We start from the raw sequence: 24,084 nt of genomic DNA, 5'->3' as shown, positions 1-24,084 counted from the left end.
TAAAGTGCCAAATCCTTAATGTGGTCAGTGGCCAAATAGTATGCTAAAGATATAAGTGAGATGACTTATGTCTACAAGTAGTGTAATCTTAAAAAAATAAGTGTTAGGAACACCATAACAATTTATGAGCACCATTCATTCTTGGAATATATGATCCATAACATTTTATTTTAAGCCATCTCTACACCCAACGTGGGGCTCGAGCTCACAATCCCAAGATCGAGAGTCGCACGCTCTACTGACTGAGCCAGCTGGGCACCCCAACATTTTATTAAAATGTCTTTTCCACACACTTCAGTTCTTCCATATAACTTGCCCAGTGTTTATATTGGGGCTTCACACATATTCATACGCCCAAAATAAAAGCATGTAGCTAGTTTGGGACCTGGTTATGTCTAATCTCAGTAGAAGAAAGAAAATGTGGAGACGCTGTGTTAGGAAAACCAGGGATAAGGACTAGATTTGAATTTCAGGTTGGGAGGCAAAGACCAAGTAGAAAAACCTGAGCCTATTGAATCTTCAGAGTTGATGGCTGAGAGTAGAACTCCTTACTTTATTCAGATGAACAGAAATAGTTTTATTCCACATTCTCTGAGGTTGGCTAGAAGCTCAAATTGCAACAGAGGGATCCTAGCCCTGATATCAAGAAGAACTTTTAGTGAAATGCCAAAGTGAATTGATGAATAAAGTCAAAGAATCCTCCTTGTTCCAGACTTTTAAACAAAGAGATAAATACCCTCAGCATTTCAGTGTTGTCTCTCTCTAGTCTTGGGAGAGTGTTAGGTGGCCTTTTAAAATTACCTTAAGCTCTGTGATTTCGTGGTTAGTGGGTATTAACACTCCTAACACAACACTTCTATCCTTTAATAAATTTAAATAAAAATATTGACAAATAGAAGCCTAAAATCCTCAACAGCATCTGTTAGACAAACTTGTATTCAAGAAGGGATAAAAATGAGACTTTTTTTTTTTTTTTTTTTTTTTTTTTGCTGCTGGATTTTTAGTTCCTGCTGTGATAGGGAACACCACAATATTGCCTAAAATGCAGCTTTCCAACATCCCCTCGTAAGGTGAATGATTGCAACGAGCTAATGTTTTCAACTTGCAAGAACAGCTGATTTGTCTGGTATTTCAGGAAAGGACCTGGGGAGTCCTGAAACCGAGAGCTCGACAGGTCTGCAAGCACTGAGGAATTAAAATCACGTCTCAGTTGTTCATAGGAGAAAGGAGTTTTTCTCTGAGTCAGAATGCAGCCTGCCAGCCAATGTTTAAAAACCTTCCATTAGAGTTGGTAAAGATGGCGTTAAGATATGTAGTATTGATCGTACTGTCTTACCCGAGCATTGCTCTCCATGCTTCCTGCTGCTAAGCTATCGCCTTCGTATGAGTAACTCACAACATCCACCCAGAGAAACAAACCACTTCCCAGATGCACAGGGGGATGATTGCTGGAGAAGTAATATTGTCTGTTGCAATAAAATTTTTCCTCTATTTTAAGGGGATTTTATAAATAGAAGCTATTGTATTCTATTAGATTTAAGTGTGTGTGTAGAACCAACCACATGACTGAATGAGGTCCCTTCGTATATAAGGCAGCAGAGGAATAGTCTGTGTGCAAAATAAAAGAAGAGGCCCTCTCCTCTTACAGTGAAGGATTCATACATAGGGATTTCATAAAAACCTGCATAAGACACACCAATACTTTATGTTGTACTTTGCTAATTGTTGTAGTTTCTTTTTTTTTTTTTCCTGCAAATGCTTTCTTTTCTAATTTAGAAGTGATTCACTCACAAAAACTTAAAAAAAAAAATGTTTTTACCCTCATGGTTAGTAAGATTTTGGTTTAATTCTTTCCAGCATCTTGAGTTTGCCTAAATATTTGCATGTATACCTGGGAGGGGGGGGCATGTGCGAAATGTAATCATATTGTATATATAGTTTTGTATCTGGCTTTTTCCACTTCACATTGCATCATGAGAAATTTTCCCTGCTATGATATATCCTATGAAAACAAGTTTTGTTTTTTGTTTTAAATAGGTACCTAAGATTTCATCATTTGGGAATACTCTAATCATTTCCCTATTGCTGGTGATTTGAATTATTTCTAATTAAAAATATTAAGTAACGCTTAAATCTATATCCCTTTCCAAAAATCATCGACTGCTTGTTTTGAATCTAAGAATAGTGTCTTAGAAATGGTAACAGAAGGTCAGTGTTAATGGACATGTTTAAGGTTCTTGATGCATATCGCCAAGTTTATTTCCATTTTAGACCATGATTGCCTATCAGAGGGTTCCCAGCTGCATCTTTTCCAGTATTATGTTCATAGTTTTAGTTTTTGCTTATTTGCTAAAGGACATTAATTTTGTCATTAATATTTTTTTTAATTTTTATTGGCAAGTTTGAGCATTTCTAACTTATTTGCATTTTCTTTTTTCTTTTTTTTTTGTTTATTTGCATTTTCTATTGTGAGAGTAAAATGCAGGACTTTCTCAGTATGAAAGCTTTAGGAAGAATCTGAAGAAAAAAAAAAGATGGACTCTGCAGTTACTTTCTCATTCACTTAAATATCAGTGTGTCCTTTATTAATATAAGGTTTTCTGACCTGTGAATGTATGTTTCAATGTATTTCTTTGGTTTGGGTTTTGAAATATCACATCATTCTGGAGGTAAATCAAGTTATTTAATTACAGAATTGAAAATACAAATTGGGGTATCTATTTATATTTTATGTTTGTTTTATTTATTTTTGTATGTACCGTAATCATCCATCATTAGTCAAATTAGGCATCATTAACTACATAATAGATTAAAACCAGAGGATTAATTTCAATTGCACTTGTTGGTCACTGGCATATGGGAAAGTGATTGACTTTTGCATATTAACCTGGTATCCTGCAACCTTGCTGTAACTGCTTATTATTTCAGGAATTAATCTGTGGATTCTTTCAGGTTATCTGCATAGATTATTATGTCATCTGTGAACATGCGCAGTTTCATGTCTTTCTTCCCCATCCATATCCCTTTATTTCTTTTTCTTGCTTGTTTGCATTAGCAAAGCCATCCGGTGTGATGTTGAAAAAGAGTGGTCCAGAAAGGACCCACTTGCCTTGTACCTCATCTTAGTGGGAAAGCTTCAGGTTTCTTTCCTAGTTTTCTGACAGTTTTTATCATGAATGGGGGTGTTGGATTTTGTTGAATACCTTTTTCTGGGTCTACTGATATTATCATGTGATTTTTCTGTTTTAGTCTATGATGGATTATATTAATTTATTTGAGTGTTGAATCAGCTATTTATACTTGGGTTCAATCCCTCTTGACTATTGTATATAATTCTTTTTAAGCTTTTCTGTATTTGATTCGCAAATATTTTGTTGACGATATTTGCATCTATGCTCATGAGAGGTATGTGTCTGTAGTTTTCTTGTATTGTCTTTGTCTGGTTTTAGCATTAAGGTAATTTTGGCCTCATAGAATGAGTTAGGAAGTATTCATTCTGTTTCTGTCCTCTAAAAGAGATTGTAGAAAATTGGTTGCAAGGTAGAAATTTTATTTATTGTTGTGCTTTACAAACATACGATTTTGTATACAAAGAGATTAATATCTCTTTCATCTACATTCTTTTTTTTTAAATCAGCCCTTTTTTTTTTAAAGATTTTATTTATTTATTTGAGAGAGAGAGAATGAGAGACAGAGAGCATGAGAGGGAGGAGGGTCCGAGGGAGAAGCAGACTCCCTGCCGAGCAGGGAGCCCGATGCGGGACTCGATCCCAGGACTCCAGGATCGTGACCTGAGCCGAAGGCAGTCACTCAACCAACTGAGCCACCCAGGCGCCCTCATCTACATTCTTAATAAGTGTCTAATAACATATTCAAGGGTCTCCAACACCACTAAGCCAACTTTTTGACTTTAGGAAAATAACACAATCTCTTAGGCCGTCAGGTTCCTTATAAAGTCTGAGAATTGCAGTAGGTCATCTATAAGTTTCCGGCTGGTTTTAAAAGCTTGCAAGAGATAGGAACAGTGCTTGCTCACAGCTTATAAATCGATCGTATCATTTGAGAAAACACTTGTTTGTGGTCCTGCCTGCTGACAAATGCAGAAATAAAAGATGAGGTTTTCAGTGACACTCATTTCCACAGCCCACATTTGTGGTTATAATATGTAAAGGTCTATATGTCTAACATAGATGTGTTATTCATTTCCAGATATTAGGCTTAAAATTTTATTCAGGTACGTGGTTTGTGTCTTTCGAGTTTACCTTGTATATAAAATATTTTCCCCTCTCTTGGGGCACCTGGGGGGCTCAGTCAGCTAAGCATCAGCCTTTGGCTCAGGTCATGATCCCGAGGTCCTGGGATCAGGCTCCCTGCTCAGCAGGGAGTCTGCCTCTCCCTCTCCCTCTGCCCCTCCCCCTGCTCCTGCGCTCATGCTCTCTCTCTCTCTCTCTCTCTCTGTCAAATAAATAAAATAAAAATAAAAAATAATAAAATATTTTCCCCTCTCTTAGAGAAGTGAGCTATTTGAGAACCACAGTAGCCTGAGGTTTTACATGAACCAGCAGATTCCCATCTGCCATCCAGCCACGCGGTCCCCTCTACCCACAGTAGTGAGTTGATCTGCAGCCACTCAAGGTTATCAGTTGATAGTCTTACGTTTATGAACTAAAAGTAGTGAACTGAACAAAAAGAAAAAAAAAAAAAAAGACAAACCCAAAAAACAAAAAACAACCAAAAACTTGAGCCAAGAACAGAAAGTACAGCACTTGAAGGCAGAACGGCGATGTTGTTATGTATTTCCTTTTTTTCCCCCAAGTTTTTATATAAATTCCGATTAGTGAACATACAGTGTAATATTAGTTTCAGGTGTAGAATTTAGTGATTCATCACTTGCATCATAATTTTGTTATGTGTTTCCAATAGAAATTCCATCAGAAAGGCTCAGAACACTCCTGGATAGCTCAGTTCGACTTAGGAGTGGCAGTCTCTGCACGGTGAGATTTGTGTGCTTTCCCTGACCAGTATGTGATCTTGCAACCTGCCTGGGGGAAAACGGTATTCTGCTTCTTGAATCTTACTTTGCAATATTATCCTTAAAATTCAAAATGTAAAATTTGAAAATTACAAAACAGAAATTATTAGCGTGATACCATTTGGCATAAAAGAAAGAAATCATCCCCACCCTCCTGCTTTGCTCCTTCTGAGGCTGCCTAGTGAATGCCTGCACGTTTTTCCACCTTTATCTGCCGTTCTTCAGTTTACAAAGCTGAAGACAAACTAAAAAAAATAACCATGTTTGCACAGCCAAGATTTAACTTTCAAGAAACAGGTTTTAAATCCCACCTCCTAGTAGGACATTAAATCTAAGAACTGGTACTACCTTATAATTTTCCTCAACTTTTCCAGTAAAGACTTATGTTTTTGATGTCACTGTTGTTTGATATAAATGTATTTTTATAATTTTCTTGCTTTCAAATTTGTCTTAAAATTCATTCAGCCTATTGAAGTAATGCTGCCTTGGGATTGCAGACTTAAAAGATTTACTTGGGTTTGGAGATTAGTAAAGATTTATCTCAAAGTCCATTTGTACTTGCTCTTGGTATCCTGGGGGAGAGTGATTTAACTATCATTTGGCAGTATTTTAGTATGCATTCATTCATTCATTTAACAGAGATTTTAAAAAATGGGGATCTTAGTTACTTTCCTTTGAATACATTTGTTATGTCTTAGGCTTCTCTCAATTCACACTTTAATTTTAGTTATATTTGGCATTTATGCTGTGATTTAGAATTAATATACAAGTTCTTTTTCTGTCCAATTTCAAGACATTGCTTAACAGTTATATTTTATCAACTTAACCGTTTCTTGACATTTTGGCATTAGATGGGAACTGATGGTTTTATACATTCATCGGGGTCTGAAGAGCATCTTCAGAGACTCCAGATATAGCCACATATAATTTAACTGAAATCTTTAACGTGGCCTCTTTCAGTAAATGGCTTTAGTTCTGTAATGGAAAAAGTGTTGGATTTTGTGTGTGTGCGCGTCATAGCTCTAGAGACCTTCTTTGTGCCGACAGATCTATTTATTTCTCTTATTAGAGAAATAGCTTGTATACTCCAGGTAATGTAACATGCCAGGAACAAAAGATAGTTTCGTATAAGTAGGGGAGAATCTCAGAACGTCTGTTTTACATAGCATTACAGAGAAAGGTAAGCGAGAATAGCACATTTATTTCATAATAAACAGGAGTCTGTTATAGAGTAGCATGGAATATCTTTTACCTTTTTAAGATGAAACAGGGAACTTCAAAGATACATCTTCTAGTTTGAAGCAGGCTACTTCACACTGTGCTCCATACCTCACGGGAGGTAGCTCTCTCTGCGTGTGTACGCTGGGAGTGATTTCTTTCCTGAAAGAGGGTGTGTGGCACACTCTTGAGAGAGAACTGCTATAAACCCTTCCAGGATGGAGAGTTCTTCCTATGGGTGAAGTCTCTCATACAAGAAATAACATTGGCTCTTTGAAATGAAAAGGAAGGTAGTGCTTAATTACCTATAATTCTTTCACTAAATTTATTTCAAATTATTCAAATATCTGTCTTACAGATGAAGAAATTGAGGCTAGGACATTGTAAAAATTACATCTGGTCACACCACAAGGAGGGAGTTGAATCAGCCTGTGTGTGAGGTCCCTGGAGTTGGTGCTGTCTCTCATCACACCTGACCCCCTGCAGTCTGGGTTTCCTCTGTGGAGTAAAAGGCAGGGCTGTCTGCTAGGGCTGGAAGGTAGCTTTGCATATGAAAAGGAAAATATTAGCAGTAATGTGAGATACAAAGACAGTTGGAAAACCGGTAAGAGCTGAAACATCTGAGCTCTATACAAGCCCATCTGCCTTCTGGGGTGCAGGCGCCACAAGGACACGGTCCAAGCTTGGCCGATGCACAGACATGCTGATGCTTCATGTCCCCCACGAGCCTTTGCATCAAAGAGATTTCAATAAATATTTACTGATTTGAATTAAAGTAAATTTGCTTTTATGCAGAGCAACAAACAGAAAGCAAGTTCTTTCTATGGAACACTTTCCTTTTAGAAAACCCCTTCTTTAAGAGTGCACGTATCATGATGAGCACGGAGTGAGGTATACAAGTGTTGAATCACTGTATTGTACACCTGTAACTAATATAACACCCTAGTAATTATTCTGGAATTTAGAAATCAAATAAATGGGAAAAAAAAAACCCTTCTTCTGAATTTAATAGAATTTTCCAAAACTGAATGAAACAATCAGAAATCAATGGATAGTTCTACGGTGTTAGTAGGAGTAAGGGGAAAAGTCAAATTTTGAAGTCTAACCTTAAGATATAGATTTCTCAGCTATATCGTTTGGGGTCAGTTACTTATGAAAACAGAAGAAATAGTTTATCAACACTGATACTTTGAAATATAGCCGTGTCAGTTTTAATGTCAGTCAGCGACCTTCATATCCTGCAGTGAACCCTGTAGATTTCAACTGCAAGGGGCTGCATCAGCGGGGTGTCCTGGAGATGTTACAGATGCTTGTGCATGAAATTCGTCTGCCTCACCTTTCCATTTAACTGTCCCTGCGGGTTCACACCAGCCCCCACTGACACTAGTAGGACAATATTGCAAATCCTCTTGGACCAATTTTGTATCCGTTAAGGTCAACCGCGCATGTTGTAAATGTCTGGATTTTAAGCAGTTCATTTTCTGATGGTGGAGGTTAGGAAGCAACCATCTCCATAAAGCATCCAAGTGGCTTTGCTAGAACTTTGTTGACGGCCACACATTATTTTTAAGGTCCATTTTCATTGGAAATAAATAATCACATAGTTTTTAATTAGCAATATTTTTAGAAAAATGTAAGTGGCTTGTTCATTTGTTTTTAGTTTTTTTTTTTTCTTTTAGATTTTAATTTATTTGGGGGAGAGAGATAGAGAACATGAGCAGGGGGGAGGGGCAGAGGGAGAGAGAGAGATTGAGAAGCAGACTCCCCGATGAGCAGGAAGCCCAGACGTGGGGCTCAATCCCAGGACCCGGAGATCATGACCTAAGCCGAAGGCAGACACCCAACTGACTGGGTCACCCAGGCACCCCTTGTTCATTTGTTTTTAGTTGCAGTTTTATCTTTGTAATTAGCAATTGGTTATAAATTTGGTGAGGGCAAGAAATTATTTCCACTGCAAATTATTTGTGCTGATTTCATACCCTTGGGAAATTTCTACCTGCTAGGACATGCTTAGTGGTAAGCAATGACATGACCTACCTTTCCCTCTGCAAACGCCATTGATGTAGCTGCTTATTCCCATGATCTGTAGAAGTAAGTATTTGCAGATTTGCCCCTTGTTGCTTCCACAGTTTGTAGAGTTAGTTACAACCAAACAAGCAATAGTCTCAATCACCTGGAGTGCAAGCAGTTATTTATTGAAGTAAGGGTCACGACGTGTTGTTCCTGTTTTTTGTTTAATTTGGCCGATTTCACGTCAAAGAAAGCATGGCCTCTACTCCTCTATCTGCAGCATGCTGGAAAAAAGTCTCCAGGGTTTCTAGATCCAGATATACATTTCCACAGCACTGAGGGCTCCTCCGTGTACAGGTGTGACAGTCCTCACACCGTCACATGCACACGTTAGTGTGTGGAAATGGTGTCCTCCAACACCAGTATCACGGGCAAAGCCAATTCATGCGGACGTCTGCCATCCTTAGCACCTCCTCTAACATTAGGGAGGACCGAAAAGTCAACCTGTTCACTCACTAGGTATTTGCGGAGCTCATCTACGACTCAAGTTAACTGTTCTAGGTGCTTACAGCTGATGGGACGCGGGGCGGACAGATGACAGCTGTATATGCTGGCAGTGAGTGGCGTGGTGGAAAAGGGCTGGCTCAGGGAGGGCAGAGTTTGATAACACCCGAGGGCTTTCTCAGTGTGTCATTCCCCCAAACAGGGACCCCAGCTTCTTTTTTTTTAAGGCCAAGTCTTTCCAACGATTCTTTAAACTTGGTCGAGACAGCATTAAAAAGAAAAAATACATGGAATAATTTGTGTGAGTTTAAGCCGAGCATGCACTAATTGGCCTGCTCCCTCTTCTTTTACACTCGGTCAGCTCGCTGCTGACGTTGTCCGCTGCCACACCTCCTTCCTACCTGTTACCCTGCAAATGACCAGACCTTAACTCCCAAAGCCTAACTCTGACGCCTGGTGCTGCCCTTGCCAGTCTCCAGATCTGGTTCCTTCTCCCGGGCTGAATGAAAGTGTTCTTTGTGGTATTTTCTGACTGTGTAGGATTGTTTTCATATATGCTCAGGCCAGACCCACATGCACACCAAGATAATCTGACCTAATTATATATTCCACGAGGCTAGGACTGCCCAGGACAGCGGAGGTTCAACAACGGGTAACAATTTCTACTGCTCTGTTGACATTTGTTAGATATTTTGCATGTATATTGATCACTTTGCCTCTCTGAGATAAATGTTATGCCCATTGTACAAATAAGAAAAATAAAGTACAAAGAGGGTATCTTACTTGCCCAGAGAGGGTCACATTGCTCTAAAATAGAAAGCATGGATCCTTATTTGTATTTGTTCCACAATGATACTGACAGCAAAATCCCTGCCCCTAGTTAGCGACCATACTGTGTGGCCTCAGGAATATGTTCGTTGCCTCAAAAAAAAAAAAAAAAAGATCGTTAATTGTGGGAAAGAAAGAGATTGTAGCTAGAAGATAGGAATGGGCTGTGGAGGGGTGATTTCAAATAGAAGTTAAATGTTGAAGGAGTATTTGTGGAGTTGTGGCTATTGGTTTATTTGGGATTAATGGCACTCCAACTAATGCACAGGCAGCAAATGAGGGGCGTGAGGGATAACTCTAGTCTGGGGTTTCTGTGAGGGTGGTTCCTTCCCTCCAGAGAAGGCATTGTGTGGGCCCCTACTGCTTATCAGGAGAGGCTATGATCAGGGTCCTAGGGCTGTGGAGCGTAGAGGAGCTCCCTGGGACAAATAGTGGGGGAGGCTTCGGGGCAGCAGCTGTGATGGGGAGCTGAGGAGGACGTGGTACCTGCTATGGAGCACGAGAAGACCCAGAGCAACTGAGCAGCCCACACGCTCTGTGGTCCCCCAGCAGAAGGGAGATTCCTCACTGGGGGTGGAGCCCTGCTCACTAAGATGTCACCTGAGGTCCTCAAGGAGAGATGTCCAGGATTGAGGGCACAGGGAAGAGCATGTACTGGATGACAAGTGGTGCTACCTCTCAGCCGGTCTTCATCTTTGTTCCCTCTGAATATCTCTGCTCCATTTAATCATCTGATTGCTCTTTTGTGTATTCCTCCCTGCAGAAGTATTTTGCTTAGCTGTCCCTTTAGTTTGTCTTGGGAAAGTTATAAGTATTTTTACAGATATAAAATGATATTTTTAAGCCATGTCCCCGTATTCAGATCCATATATATATATATGGTCACTTGGTTGTAATCACAGAGATGGGGGAAAAGACTGTTAATAGTTCTGGATAAAGTGGTGGTTTAATGTTGATGTTTAAAAGTGAACCTTGACTTCTTATCTCATACCATACATTAAAGTCAATATCAAGTGGAATTATGGATGTAAATATAAACATTGAAACAAGAAAGCCTCCAGAATATAAAATAGTGTAAAGTCTTCGTGACTCTAAGGTAGAGGAAGATTTCTTATACAGGGTGAAAAAAATCAATTTATAAGGGAAAAGTTTGATAAATTTATCTACATTAAAATGTAGAACTTATCAAAAGGCACTTTAAAGGAGTGAATAGACAAGCCACAGAGTGGGCAATTTTGCAACACATGTAAGTGATTAAGGGCTCAGAATGTGTAAAGAACTTCTACACATTGATAAAAAAAGACAACATGATAGAAAAATGGGCAAAATACTTTGATAGAAAAAAGAAATTATCCAAATGATTTATAAACATTTGAAAGTGGGAAATGCAAATTAAAACTGCTATGTGTTACTATGATGTACCCAACAGAATACCTAAAAGCTAAGAGACTGACAAGCCCAGGTTCTGGTAAGGATATGAAGCAGCTGCACCTCCCATATGCTACTATGGGCTCGTAAACTGATGCAACCATTCTAGAAAATTGATTGGCAGTACATCCTTGAAGATGAATGTACACTTATCATATGACCTAGTAATTCCACTTGTAGGTATAGACCAATCAGAAATGCATACTTATGTTCATCAGAAACACATGTAAGGAATATTCATAGCAGCATCATTAATGATAGCTAAAAACTTGACATAAACCAAGTGTCAATCAATGACATCTTGTGGTATGAACATAAAAGACCATAAATGAATTGAACTACATGTAACTATGAGCATCGTGTTGAGAGAAAAAGTTGGGCACTAAACTCCACTACACTCTTCCCTTTCTTTGTCTCCATGATTTTTCTCCCTCCCCCTTTTCCTCCATTAGTTGTGCCTTTATGATGATGACCTTCCCTAACCCCTGCGTTCCTTATTATTCTTATAATGCTATTTATCTGTCTCCAACACTATGTATTCAGTATTTTATTCAAAATGTATTTTTGTGTTACTTTCTTTTTAAAAAATTTAGAAATACAGTTTTCTGTAGTCTTCTTCAAAGTTGTAGTGTGACTAAAGCATTTGAAATTGTTACCACCTCCAATTAATATTTCTCTGTAGACCATAATGTTTTTGAGAAAAATCTCCCTCTACTAGGAGTAAGCTCAGAGATTTTGATTGAGACTATTCTCAATTCTATCTTTTTTTAAAAAAATGAGTAAATATTACTGGCAGAATAAATATTACTATTAGCCCAAGTATTATCTTTTCCTTTACTCAAAGAACCTTTCTTTGACAAACATTTTTTTTATAAAACAGAACTTGCCAAATAAGTTATTTTTATTTATATGTATTTTGAAAGCTCCACCACATTTAGATGCAGCAAAACCAGAAGCTTTTCACAAATTCACTTCTTTATGATAGAAACATAAATTTATCTGATTAAAAGTAAGAGTTGTATGAAAAGACTCTTCCCACAAGTTAAAGTATCCCAAGAGTTCAATTTTAGATTCCACAATGGAAACCTTTTGTATCATTTCTCCTTTACTTTTGTAAGGCTTAGTTTAAATGTCTTCTCACAAACTTTTTTTAGTGATTTAGATCTACTTTAACCTTCAAAAGATGGAAGATTTAGGGTACTCCATTAATTAAATACTTTAATTAAAGATTGTAAACTGATTTTAAATAAAATACAAACAAATTTAGAAGGTTCTTGTAAAGTAGTTAATTCTGTTGTAGTATAGGGAAGGAAAAAAATATTTTCCCTCTATCCTCCTAGTTTCTCCAGCTGGGGTACTGATGAAAGACAGACTAACAAGAGAAAAACAGACAGAAGCTCATTAACATGTGCATCACACATACACATGGGGGTATCCAGAGATGAATACCTCAAAGGGGTGGGTAGAACTTGGGCTCATCTAGCTTCTTAACAAAAGAACAATAAATTTGTAGAGACATGCCAAGACAAAGGAAAAGGACTACAGCAGCAAATTGTGGGAAGGTAAATATATGGGGGACTAATGGAAGATAAGGGCTCATTCCTGAAGCTTGTCATGTAGATTCTTCTGGTACTGTCTGTGGGCTGATAAGGGTCCATTGATTAACTTCTGTCCTTCCTGATGGGGGGTTACTGGGGAGGAGGAGTACCTTCACAAATTTATGTCCTGCTTTTAGGCAAGTAGGGGAAGGGGAAGAGCTTTTCTTATATCTCCTTCTCAGTTGCCTTCAGCTCAAAATAATCCTTATGACAGTGTGGCATATTTTGGCCTGTTTTAGCACCTTTCAGTAGGAAATTCGCAGTCTTTTTTAAGGCTGAAGTTTTCCTAAAAGTGTGATTGATGATGGGAAGGAAAGAGAGACAGTGCATACTGCCACCCTGAAGAGAGATTTTTTTTTTTAATCCAACATCAGTTTTGTCATAACTCTGTTGTTCAGTTACTCCATGTAAAAATATTTGTAAATTTTGGCAGCTATAGTTTCTGCTTTGATTGGTGGAATATCACAGTTTGTTTGACACAATTATGAGTAACATGCACACCACAATTAATTCAAGCATGTTCCACAAGTTCCTAAATTTAGTAAGGACATTGTTTTCAACCATGATGTTATATTCCATCAAAATATATACTCATACTGTCACTTTAAAAACAAGGAATATATTCAATGTTGAACTTTCAACTGAATTACAGTAGGATTCACAATAATGTCAAATATTTTGCCATTAAGAGCATAAACTTCCAGAAGCTTTACTTTGAGTCAATGAATTACATGAAAAGAATAATTGGACAATTTTTGGAATTAACAGATTTTCCATTTTCATCGTATGGTGGGGCACTAATAGGAGACTATTCAATTTAACTCTTCATGAAGTTCTGCTAAGCAAACGAACACTAACAGCTATCACTTACCTTTTTGTACATGCACAAGAAAACCTGGAATCAAAACTGAGCAAATTAATTTAGAGCAGTCGTTTGATCTAAATGAAAAGCCACACTTCACTGAGTAATATGCAAATGTACCTTTTGAGCTGCCTCTGTAAAATCAAGCACAACATTCTTAAAATAACCATGGACTTTGTAGTAGACTCTGATTCTACTGCAGCAGGCTTGTGTCTCTGGTCTTCCTCTGGTGGATGATATTTTAAAAGTCCCTCTGGTGGATGAAAAATGTGGGCTAACCCCTATGCAACTTGTATAATCATCATGAACTTTCTTGAGAAATAGAATTCTGTACTGTAATATTGTGGTTTATAATAAGAAATATATATTTGGTCTTTGTCCATTCAGAGCTTCTAAAACCCTTGGAATTTTCCAAGTGATGAGAGGAACAAAATAAAAAATAAAAATAAGTTCCTTTTGTTATGTTAATGAGATATGGGGGCTGGTTGTTTGGGGAGCCAACCATGAGCTGTAACCCTTGGAAATTTCAGTCCCACATCTGACCTCCAGGGAGAGAAGAGGGTCTGGAGATGGAGTTCAATCCCCAATGGCCAATGATTTGATCAATCATGCCTTGTAATGAAGCCTCCATAAATACCCAAAAGGATTATATTCAAAGAGCTTCTGGGTTGGTGAACATACGGAGATTTGGGGGAGAGTAGCACACTCAGAGAGCATGAAAGCTTTGCACCCCTTTCCCCATACTTTGCCCTAAGCATCTTTTCCATTTGACTGTTCCTGAGTTACATCCTTTCATAACTAAACTGGTAATTTGATAAGTAAAATGTTTCTCTGAGTTCTGTGAGCCACTATAGCCAAGTAACCAAACCCAAGGAGGGGGTCATTGGAACCTCCAGTCTATAGAAGGTGGGTCAGAATCTCTGATCTATAGCAGGTGGGTCAGAAGTCCAAGTGACAGGGGCGCCTGGGTGGCTCAGTTGGTTAGGCGACTGCCTTCGGCTCGGGTCATGATCCCGGAGTCCTGGGATCGAGCCCCGCATCGAGCTCCCGGCTCAGCAGGGAGCCTGCTTCTCCCTCTGACCCTCTCCCCTCTCATGCTGTTTCTCTCGCTCTCACATAAATAAATAAAATCTTAAAAAAAAAAAAAAAATCCAGGTGACAGCCTGGACATGGGATTTTGGAGGCATATTTTTATAGGACTGAGTCCTTAAACTGTGCAGTTTGATGCCGTCTCCTGGTAGATAATGTCAGAATGGAGATGTATTGGTGTCTGAGAATTGCCCGGTGTGAGGGGGAAAAACACGCACGCCATTGGCATCGGTACTAGAGTCTTACGTACTTAATATATACTTCCTGTTTTATCTTATTACTGTTGGCAGGGTTTATTCCAAAATAAATAACTGGTACCAACAATCACATTAATAGTTATGGATTTGTAATCAGAACAGGATAAAAAGCCTTGCAGCAAAAGCCTTCTGATGACCTTCACGTGCTCTCTATACTGCCCAGCTTCTATTTTTTATACATTTCCTGTAATATAGACCTGTAATTACTTATGATTTCCATTGACCCCACCAACTGTTGGCCTGGTGGCTTCATGTATCTCATAGACCTCAGCCCAGTCCTGGCACAGATGGACACCATGTACCTTGCACGCCAGACAAGATCACTTCATACAGATAAATGCCTCTGAACTGGAGTCCCCACATCCTACTTGCAGCCTCTCTCCTCCTCCTGCCCAGGCCACGTGTCAGTGTCTATCAGTGACATGGGCTCTTCTGATGGGAAGAGATGAAAATGAGAGGGTGTGGTGAGCAGTGCTACAACCCAGAGAGAGCTCGGCCTTCCTGAAATTCTTTTCTTTCCTTTGGCTTGAGATTCTGCTAGGCTCATTCTACAATGCTAGAATGCAAGACGAAATCTGTAATGTTTCCTAAACTTTAGTCAGTCAAATTCATCTCTCTCTTCACTAGGTTAACCCCAGGTTGTGATGCTGCCACCACGGAGGCTGGGGGTTGTCCTGGGAGAGGGAATAATAACTCGTTTTACACACAAATAGGAGCAGAGGGCCATGTGTCCCTGTCGTGTTCTCTGTATTTATTAGTGAGAATTCCCTGTGATAAAGGGAATTATGCCTCTCTTTGTTCATAAACTACAGTGAGAAAAAAGAAAATGAGGTTCCTGGGTGGTGCAGTTGATTAAGCATCCAACTCTTGGTTTCTGAGAGGTTATGACATTGAGCCCCACATGGAGCTCCTCGCTCAGCATGGAGTTGGCTTGGAGATTCTCTCTCTCTCCCTCTGCCCCTCCTGCTTGAGAGCGCTCTCTCTTTTCCCCTCTCTCTCTCTCAAATAAATAAATAAATACAAAAAATAAAAAAGAAAGAAAGAAAAGCAGGCTGCCTACCAGGTAGGTGAGGAATTGGTATTTGGTTTTCTTATGTCCGCAGAGTGACTTCGATTCCTTGTTCTGACACAGACACTTTATTCCAAGCAAGACAAATTGGCTTTCTGTCCCCAGCAAGCTGCAATCCTAGATTGTTCCAGCACTGACTCCTTTGCTAATGGTAACTAACCCTCATTCCACATCACTTTCCCATTTCGCTTAAAACTCCTCTTTCACAATGCCTCTTTTGGTGAAGCCTTTTCCTGGTTGTTTCTCTCTCACGGATGTAGAAATGTGTACAGACAGTTAATCCAAGAGTGATTTACAGGCATGTACTGGTCTGAAAGCATCCCCTAAATCCTTACCACATGATTCATCCCCAACAGCTAAAGGAGAGAGAGTCTCTGCTTTTTCCTTCTTCCTTCCATCTTCCCTCTGTTTTTCACAGTTAAGGTGGGAACATCTTTAGTCTATCTGGAGTGGCCTTTCCAAATCCCGAGTTGGGTAGGTAGTGTAGGTTACAAGAACTGGGGGGTTCAAAACCTAGCTCTGCCTCTCCTTACCCCTGTCTCTCCGGATGGGAAGCGTGTCATCTTCTCATTATGCAGAGTTCCTTGAGGATCGACTCAGCTGTGGGTGCACCAGAACCCCAAGCCCAGCTAGCATAGCCCTGCCTTGCATTTTCAGCTTCAAATGGTAATTTCAAAAGTTATAATTTCTCAAGCCCTAGGTTTTAGGACCCTATGTTCCATTTCCGCAGGGAATAAGGAATGCATTCTACCTGCAAAGATGTGCCCGTGGGTAGGGGGCAGCACAGAGTGCAGACAGCTCTGGATGGAAGTCCTAAGGACAAGCTTTTGCTCCAGAATCCACCACCAATTGATTATCTGACTTGGGACAAGTAACTTATTTTCACCTTAATTTCCTAAATTTGGTTAATTCCTGATGTGGATCAAATAAGTTAATTTATACGAACATACTTTGAGAATTGTAGATCCTGACACAAATACTACACATCTCCACATGGATTACAGTGATTATTATTAATAATCCTTTTCTTCTTGGGAAACCTTTGTACAAAAATGGTTTCTTTGGAAATGAGACATTGATCCAAATGGGAATATCTGGCCCTAAGTATTAGCTCAGAGGAAATAATTTGAGTTAGGAGGGACCATGTTCCTGTAGGCAAATATGTTTTAGTTTTAATGGGAGGAATTACATGGGCATTGATTGTAATATAAAAAGTACTTATGAAAGAAATCAGGTCTTGGTGGCACAAAAATAGTTGGGAAATATAAGACTTCTTTAAAAGGATAGCTTTAGAAATTTTAATAGAGATTTTAAGTTCTTTTAAGTAGGTTCCACAACCAGTGTGGAGCCCAACACAGGGCTTGAAATCATGACCCTGAGATTGAGACCTGAGCCAAATTGAGAGTCAGAGGTTTAACGACTGAACCACCCAGGCGCCCTGAGATTTTAGCTTCTTAAGTGTGGCTGCTGTATAAGCTGAGGACACGGAGCAGTTTCAGTTCTCCAGAAGCAGATGTGGAGACAGAAGTTGGTGTGTAAGATTTGGTTATTTATTTTTTTAACTTAGCCATTAGAGACCAAGCCCTGTGCACAGGACTGGGAAGAAGCAAGATGGGCGGAGAAAGGTGAACTGGATCACAGGCTAATTCAGCTTCGGCCAGCTGTATGGGGACTGTGGATGGAGTAGATGGCCTGCAGAGTGTCCCAGGCTGGGCCACACTGAGCCTTCACATTCCCACCCGGCCCGGGCTCCCAGTGTGGGAGCTAATGGCCGATGGTGCCTACTGGAATACAGTTACCAGGGAACTTACTCCATTCGGTGGAATAATACACATTTTTGAAAGCAAAAACCTTATTAGTTAAGCACGCTGGCATTCTGACATAAAGATCAAAGTACAGACCACAGAGCTCATAACTGCAAAAGAAAAACCAAGTTGTAATCAGTCATTTTTTTATAAATAAATATCATGTTGATTTAATGGGAAACTATTGTAAATTTTTGTTGTAGCTGATATAAATGATCACTTTAAAAAAATGACATGAAACATACATACTTAAAATGTATCTTGAAACAAAGTTTATGGAACACACTTCAAAACTGAGTTTCATATTTATATGTTCAAGAGGCTTGAGAAGAGATGAACAATTAGCATGTCTGTCACAATAACTATTATTGCTCTAAAAATTTACCCACAGTGCAAATAATCAGGAATGTCACTGATAGACATCGTTAGTTCTTGAAACTAACTGTTAAGAACTACTGTTAGTTCTTAAAATCAATGCAAACATTCTGTATCTCTTTAATTGTGGCTTTTAACTTTTCAAGGGCTTGACATCAATATTAACATCCTCAGCTTTACGGAATTTGATGAGCTTCTGGCATGTGGAATTGCATTTCATGGTCAACTACACTTCCTTAACTTAGATGCTGTTTTTATATCCATTTTAAAAGGACATTATATTTGCTCATTTCAAAGGTTAAAAATGATCATTTCAGTGATCATTTCAAAGGTTAACCTTAAATGATGTCCATAATAAACCTGTGCTGACTAGGTTAAAGTAATTCTCTACAAAAAAGGACTGTGTAGGTTAATTGATCCAGGCAGTTTACTTGATGCCTGGACTTGAACAGGAGCAGTTGAGAAGACTTTCCTGCTGACGTGATTCCTTATTCTCTCTGTTTGTCCGGTCTGCGTGGACAGATACTGTCAGAGGTGGCATGTGGGAGCAGAAAGCAAAGGAGATCGAGATCAGACCGAGATTTGCATCCAGGGTAATTGCTAGCTGTGTAAACTCCAGTTAGTCATTTACCCCCAGGCTACATTTTTATCCAACAAGGCTAATACCCATTTAACAGGATCGTCAAAGTTGTGGTGATATTCAATAATGAAATCCATGCGAACGTGCCTCTTAAGCTATAAAATGTTATTATCAGTGAACATTTTCCCCAGATTAGCCAGTCCCTCTTAGCCCCTCTGCTACTCCAGAATTTTTCACATATGGAATGAGAGAAGGTGCCATCTCCGATTCCTCACTGGGAAAGTTGTATGATGGTGACCAGCTGGCAGGTGCACCCTCCCAGCAGGGCGCTAACGTCCCCATTGTCATGGAGTTCAGCATGTAGACGGCTGGCTAGCTGTGCACTCAGGGGCTGAACGAGTCTCTCCTGGGCTGAAAGCCCTTTCCAAACTATTAAGTCACAATGGTCCATAGAAATTTCTGTCAGTATCCTTTCAAACCATTAAGATAATAGCTAGAGTGGCTCTATCACAGCTAACTCTTAAAACACACACACACACACACACACACAAAACACAGGTAACTCTTATTACAGAATTTATGCAGAACAGTATTCTAGGAAAATGATAAAATGCATGGGATATGGTGATCCCATTACATACATTGGTTTTCACAAAGCTGTCAATGTTCAGCTCTAATCTGGCTTTCTGGAATGATATTTTTGGCTCTTGCAACTCCAAGTCCATATGGAGAGAGATTTTGATTCAGGAAATTGAAAAAATTAATTCCTGTCTTTCTTAACCTTTTTTTTTTTTTTTGTATCCCACGCTAAACTATAGGTAGGTAGAATTATCCTTTTATTTATCTTGAAAACTTGGCTTTGTTGAGATAAGGTTACTTTCCCATAAGCAGGTAGGAAGAGCACTGTGGCTTGCTTCGTGTCCGTTGTGACATCTATTTTATGCCATGCTTTTTCTACAGTGAGACTAGCAGAAGGCATAGAATCTTCTTTCCTCCCCCAGTCTCTCACCATGTCTGATTTTCCTATTTCACCGGTTTCCATTGACATTTGTTTGTGAGCACAGATTCATTTGCCCTGGAATCACTGAGTGACACCAACCTAATCAGTCTATGGTGAACAAAGATGGATAGAAAGCCTGGGCTCTGGAGAAAGAATGCCGTGTTCACAAGCCCGTTTCACTTCTCACTTCTCGGGGCAAATTCTCCAGCCTCTCTGAACTTGTTTGAAAGGTTCTGAAAATTAAATGAGATGAAGCTGGAAGAGTGCCTGGTACAACAGGAAACACAGTAAATCTTAGCTAAAATGTGGGCTCTGAGTTACTCACTGAGAGAGTGCATTGCAGGTGAGTCTTTACAAGGCTTGTTGCCATATTTTGCTCTCCAGCTTACACCAACCATGGTGTTACGAAGCATAACTAAAGACTATTTAGTGACCGCTGTGCCTGCTTCGAAATCCCAGACATCATCTGTCCGAAGAAACTTTTCATAAATGAGCCTTTTTTTGTTTTGTTTTGTTTGTCTTTTGTGTGTGTGTGATTTTTGTTTGTTTGTTTGTAGCTGAATGAGATTATTCATTCTTCTCTGAGAAAAGAAATGTTTTAAGGCCAGTTCTATACTTTTATGAGTATGGGCACGACAGTGTTAAATTTAGTCAACACTCTATGCAACCCCAGTTTTCCCTTTTAATGCTAAGGAATGAGGCAAGAAAATGTAGCTATAATATCCTGACACAGCTGTGGGTTAGTCATTCTCAAACGGGGGTGGTTTTGCTCCCCAGAGAACGTTTGATGATGTTTAGGGGTATTTTTGATTGTCACAACTTGGGGGGAGGTGCTCCTGGCCTAATACTGAGGTCAGGGATGCTGCTAAATGTCCTACAATATTCAGGACAGCGCCCCACAACAAAAAGTTTTCTGACCCTAAATCTCAATAGTGCTGAGATTGGGAACGTGTGTTGTAGGAGGACAAGGAGGTGGAGCTGGCCCCGCTCTGCTTTTGTAGGGCGGGCAACTCTCATCCTGTTAGATGGCGACTCCATCTAACTCTTCAACCTTGTGGAGTCCAAACTATACTATTCCTCTAAGTCGTCCCACGGTCTGAAGATTTAAAACCTTCGTTCCAAATTACAGCTTCTGCACGTGAATTCCTCGCCCTTCACTTTCAGCCGTGCGGCTGGCTCTCTTCCACTGGATCTTGAAAAATGCGGAGGACACCTGGGCTTAGCTTGTATCTGAAACATGCTTTGTGGGTTTCCATTAGAGCAGTGGTTAGGAAACATAGACTGTGAAGAAGAGGGGAGGCTGGTTGTGTGGGGAGAAAATCATTCCAAAAGTCCTTTTTCGGAACCACCAAACTGTAATTTAGTTCTTTATTTTAAATATATTCAAAAAACCTCTTTCAGGTTTCAGAGGTGTCACCCTTTGAGTTTATGTTAACTGGGGCTTTGTGGGGTTTTTTGTTTGTTTGTGTTCTGCCCCTCAGTGAAAGTGAATTCCCAAGTTCATGAAGAATGGAAACAAAGACACAGTTCTCTAGTAAAACAGTCACAAAGGTCAATTAATTTCATTCTGAAAGAAGAATCCTCCATTATGCATCAGTGTGATTTCAGAATCACTGTGGAATTTTTTCATGCTGTGGGTGATTAGAAAGCAAGGGGAATGGAGGAGGTCAGGCAAAGAGCATCTCGCCATCCTTCAACTTCAGTCTTCTGCGCATCTCCATGACCCTGGTGATGTCGAAGGCAGAGTCCCTGTGGCATCATTTCATCCTGGTATCAACCCGATCCTTGCCAGGCTTATCACGGGGTTCTGGTCTCTTGTGGAACTGGCGAGACCCTTCTCGGGGCCGCAGCCCCCATTTGCAGAAGCCATATGTCTTCATGAATTATAGAAGCCCCCTGTGAGCTGCATGTGACCATCCGAGATTCCTATCGATTAAGTCCCATAGTCTGCCGGAGCCGCACCAGGCTGTGAAAAGTCTTTTCCTGATCGAACTTCTCACAGCTCGTGTGCGCTACATGTGTTTACAGACGTCGCCTCCTTTCTGGCTCAGAATCGCCCCGTGAGGCAGGTACCATTATTGTTCCCAGGCCCCACATAAGTCACCTAAGGCTTGGAGGAAGGAGGTTAGGAAACATATCCAGTGTCACCCTGCTGAAGTGACAATAGGGTCTCAATCCCAGGCCATATACTAAAGCGTATATTCCTATGTGTGGTCCACGTTGCCTTGTTACTGCTGAATACATCTAAGGAAGACCTTACCCAGGGACCAAAGATCGGGATGCATGATGCCAAGTCACCACCTGTCCCGTTACTTTGATGCCTGGTGCTTCCTATGTTGTTCTCAGGATGCACGGACGTGTGCTATACAAATACCGTACGTCTGTGGGATTTTATAGCAAGAAGATGCCACCCCGCCAGCTCTCATGTGACAAGTATGTTGCTTTTCCTACCCAGTCTGTCTTGGCGCTCTCCGTGTCCGAACCGACTGGGCTGATGTTGAGCAGTGTGTAGCCGTACGTCTGAGATGTGACCGTCTGCTGCGAAGCCGCTGCCCTCCCAGGGCAGCGAGCATGTTTTCTGGGTAACTGGCTGTTTGTATTGATTCTTCTGTGAATTACTTGCTTTGACCTCCCCTGTCCCAAGTTTTCTATCAGGTGATTGTCCTTTTCTTAAAAAAAAAAATAAGTTGGGAAGGTTTCTTTATATCAAGAAGGCTAGCACTTTTCTCTCTCTATATATGGTAAATGTATTTATTTCCCCATTTATGTTAGTTTCTCTTTCACTCTGATTTGAGTGTCTTTCTATGCCAAGTGTTAGATTTTAATGTATTCAACTACAGTGATTTTGATTTTTCAGCCCTCTTATAAGGGAACTTCTTTGCCAGTGCTGGGTTGTTAATCTGATTTACCTGGGTTGTATTCTCATTGCTTTACAATTCTGTTGTTTTAAAACATTTTATTCTTTGACCTTCCTAAGCATCTGTGTTGAAGAATGCTGAAAGATCCAACTTCCACGATTTTTATCATTATTATATTAATTATTCCAACCCCACTTATCAATTGATTTGAAATGTTACAGAGTCATAACCTGTAATCACACAGATACATCTGCATCTCTTTTGGACCTCTGTCAGGGAGAGGGTCCACTTCTGTTCCATTCCTCACTTACTCTGTGCCAAGGGCATAGTTTAATTACTGTAATTTTACATAAAATTTAAAGTATGGTTGGAAAAGTCTTTGCACTGGCCATCTTGTTCATCAAATTTTTTGGCTATTCTATGATTCTTCATTCAGAACTAATTAAATGAATTTTTTCATGTTCTAAAGCAGATAAACAGAACAGAGGGGAGCAACTTGAATTTACACACACACACACACACACACACACGCACCATTCTGATAGCTCAGGTGGCCATGAACTTCCTAAGCATAAATGAAACTCATTTTTCAACATGGCATCAATTTTAACTTACGAGGGTCAAAGGTAAACATTCTTGTCGATTGGGGGATATTGTTTTAATGTTTTGGAAAATCCTGGAATTACAGATTTCTGTGTCTGAAAGCTGTTTGAGAGGTGCTATCATTTATATTTTTCCCTGTAGGTAGGAGCACAGCTAAACTGAACTAGGAGAAAGAAGTCTTTCCCTCCCTCCCTCTGTCCCTCCCTCCCTCCCTTCCTTCCTTCCTTCTTTCCTTCCTTCCTTCCTTTTTAAAGGTTTTGGCTTATCTCTTCCACATCACAGATTTGCAGCTCTGGTTTGACCTTGAGTCCCCTGCAAACCAAGTGACAGTGTTTCTACCTTGGGACACCCCCTTGGGCACCTGCTGGGGACTTTTCTTTCAAAGACTAATTTCCCGAATCTCTGGCTAAAGAGAGAAGGTTAATAGTTTAGGGAGTTTGTTTACAGGCCATTAGAAACAATTAGCACATTGCTGAGATTAAAAGCGCTTCTCAAGAATGTTGGATGGCCTAGAAATGAAACAGGACTTGTAGAAACATCTATTTTTAGCACCTAATTAAGACAGACTCGGAGATCTCCATCCTCTCTTATCATACTATTTCATATTTTAATTATCAAGAAATTCTTAATTTCCTCCAAGCCAAGTCCTGCCTGCAATAACTTCAAGTAATACTAACTTAAAACCCTAATCATGGATTCTTATGAACAAATTTTTAAATCACCCCTTAACCTTTTTAGGCTAATTATTCCCAACCCCTGTACCTTTCCTCTTTGGCATTTTTTTCTTAATATTCTAATTTCTTAACAATTTCCCTTTTCCCCTTTGTTCCAAATAGGCAGTTCTCCCTGATGCTCCCAGGATACACCAGCCATTCATATTCCTGTTTTAGCACCTGAAGCCCACTGCTCTTCCTTCCAAAACACCTGCCCCTCACCCCTCACCTGGTTCTTTTAGTGTCTGAAGACCC

The 24,084-nt window shown here is 39.8% G+C and overlaps 1 protein-coding gene across 3 annotated transcripts in view; it reads left to right on the top strand.

Annotated features, from left to right (window-relative positions):
- The window catches only part of LOC118001946 (E3 ubiquitin-protein ligase parkin-like), a 1,266,913-nt gene that overhangs the window by 700,144 nt on the left and 542,685 nt on the right, over positions 1-24,084 (top strand). The gene's annotated exons all lie outside the window — the stretch shown is intronic.

This window comes from Mirounga leonina, unplaced genomic scaffold (assembly GCF_011800145.1).
Source record: "Mirounga leonina isolate KUSES-001 unplaced genomic scaffold, KU_Mleo_1.0 Mir_55, whole genome shotgun sequence".
Lineage (NCBI taxonomy): Eukaryota > Metazoa > Chordata > Mammalia > Carnivora > Phocidae > Mirounga > Mirounga leonina.
The sequence above is the reverse complement of the archived record's forward strand: the minus strand, read 5'-3'. Positions and strand labels throughout refer to the sequence as shown.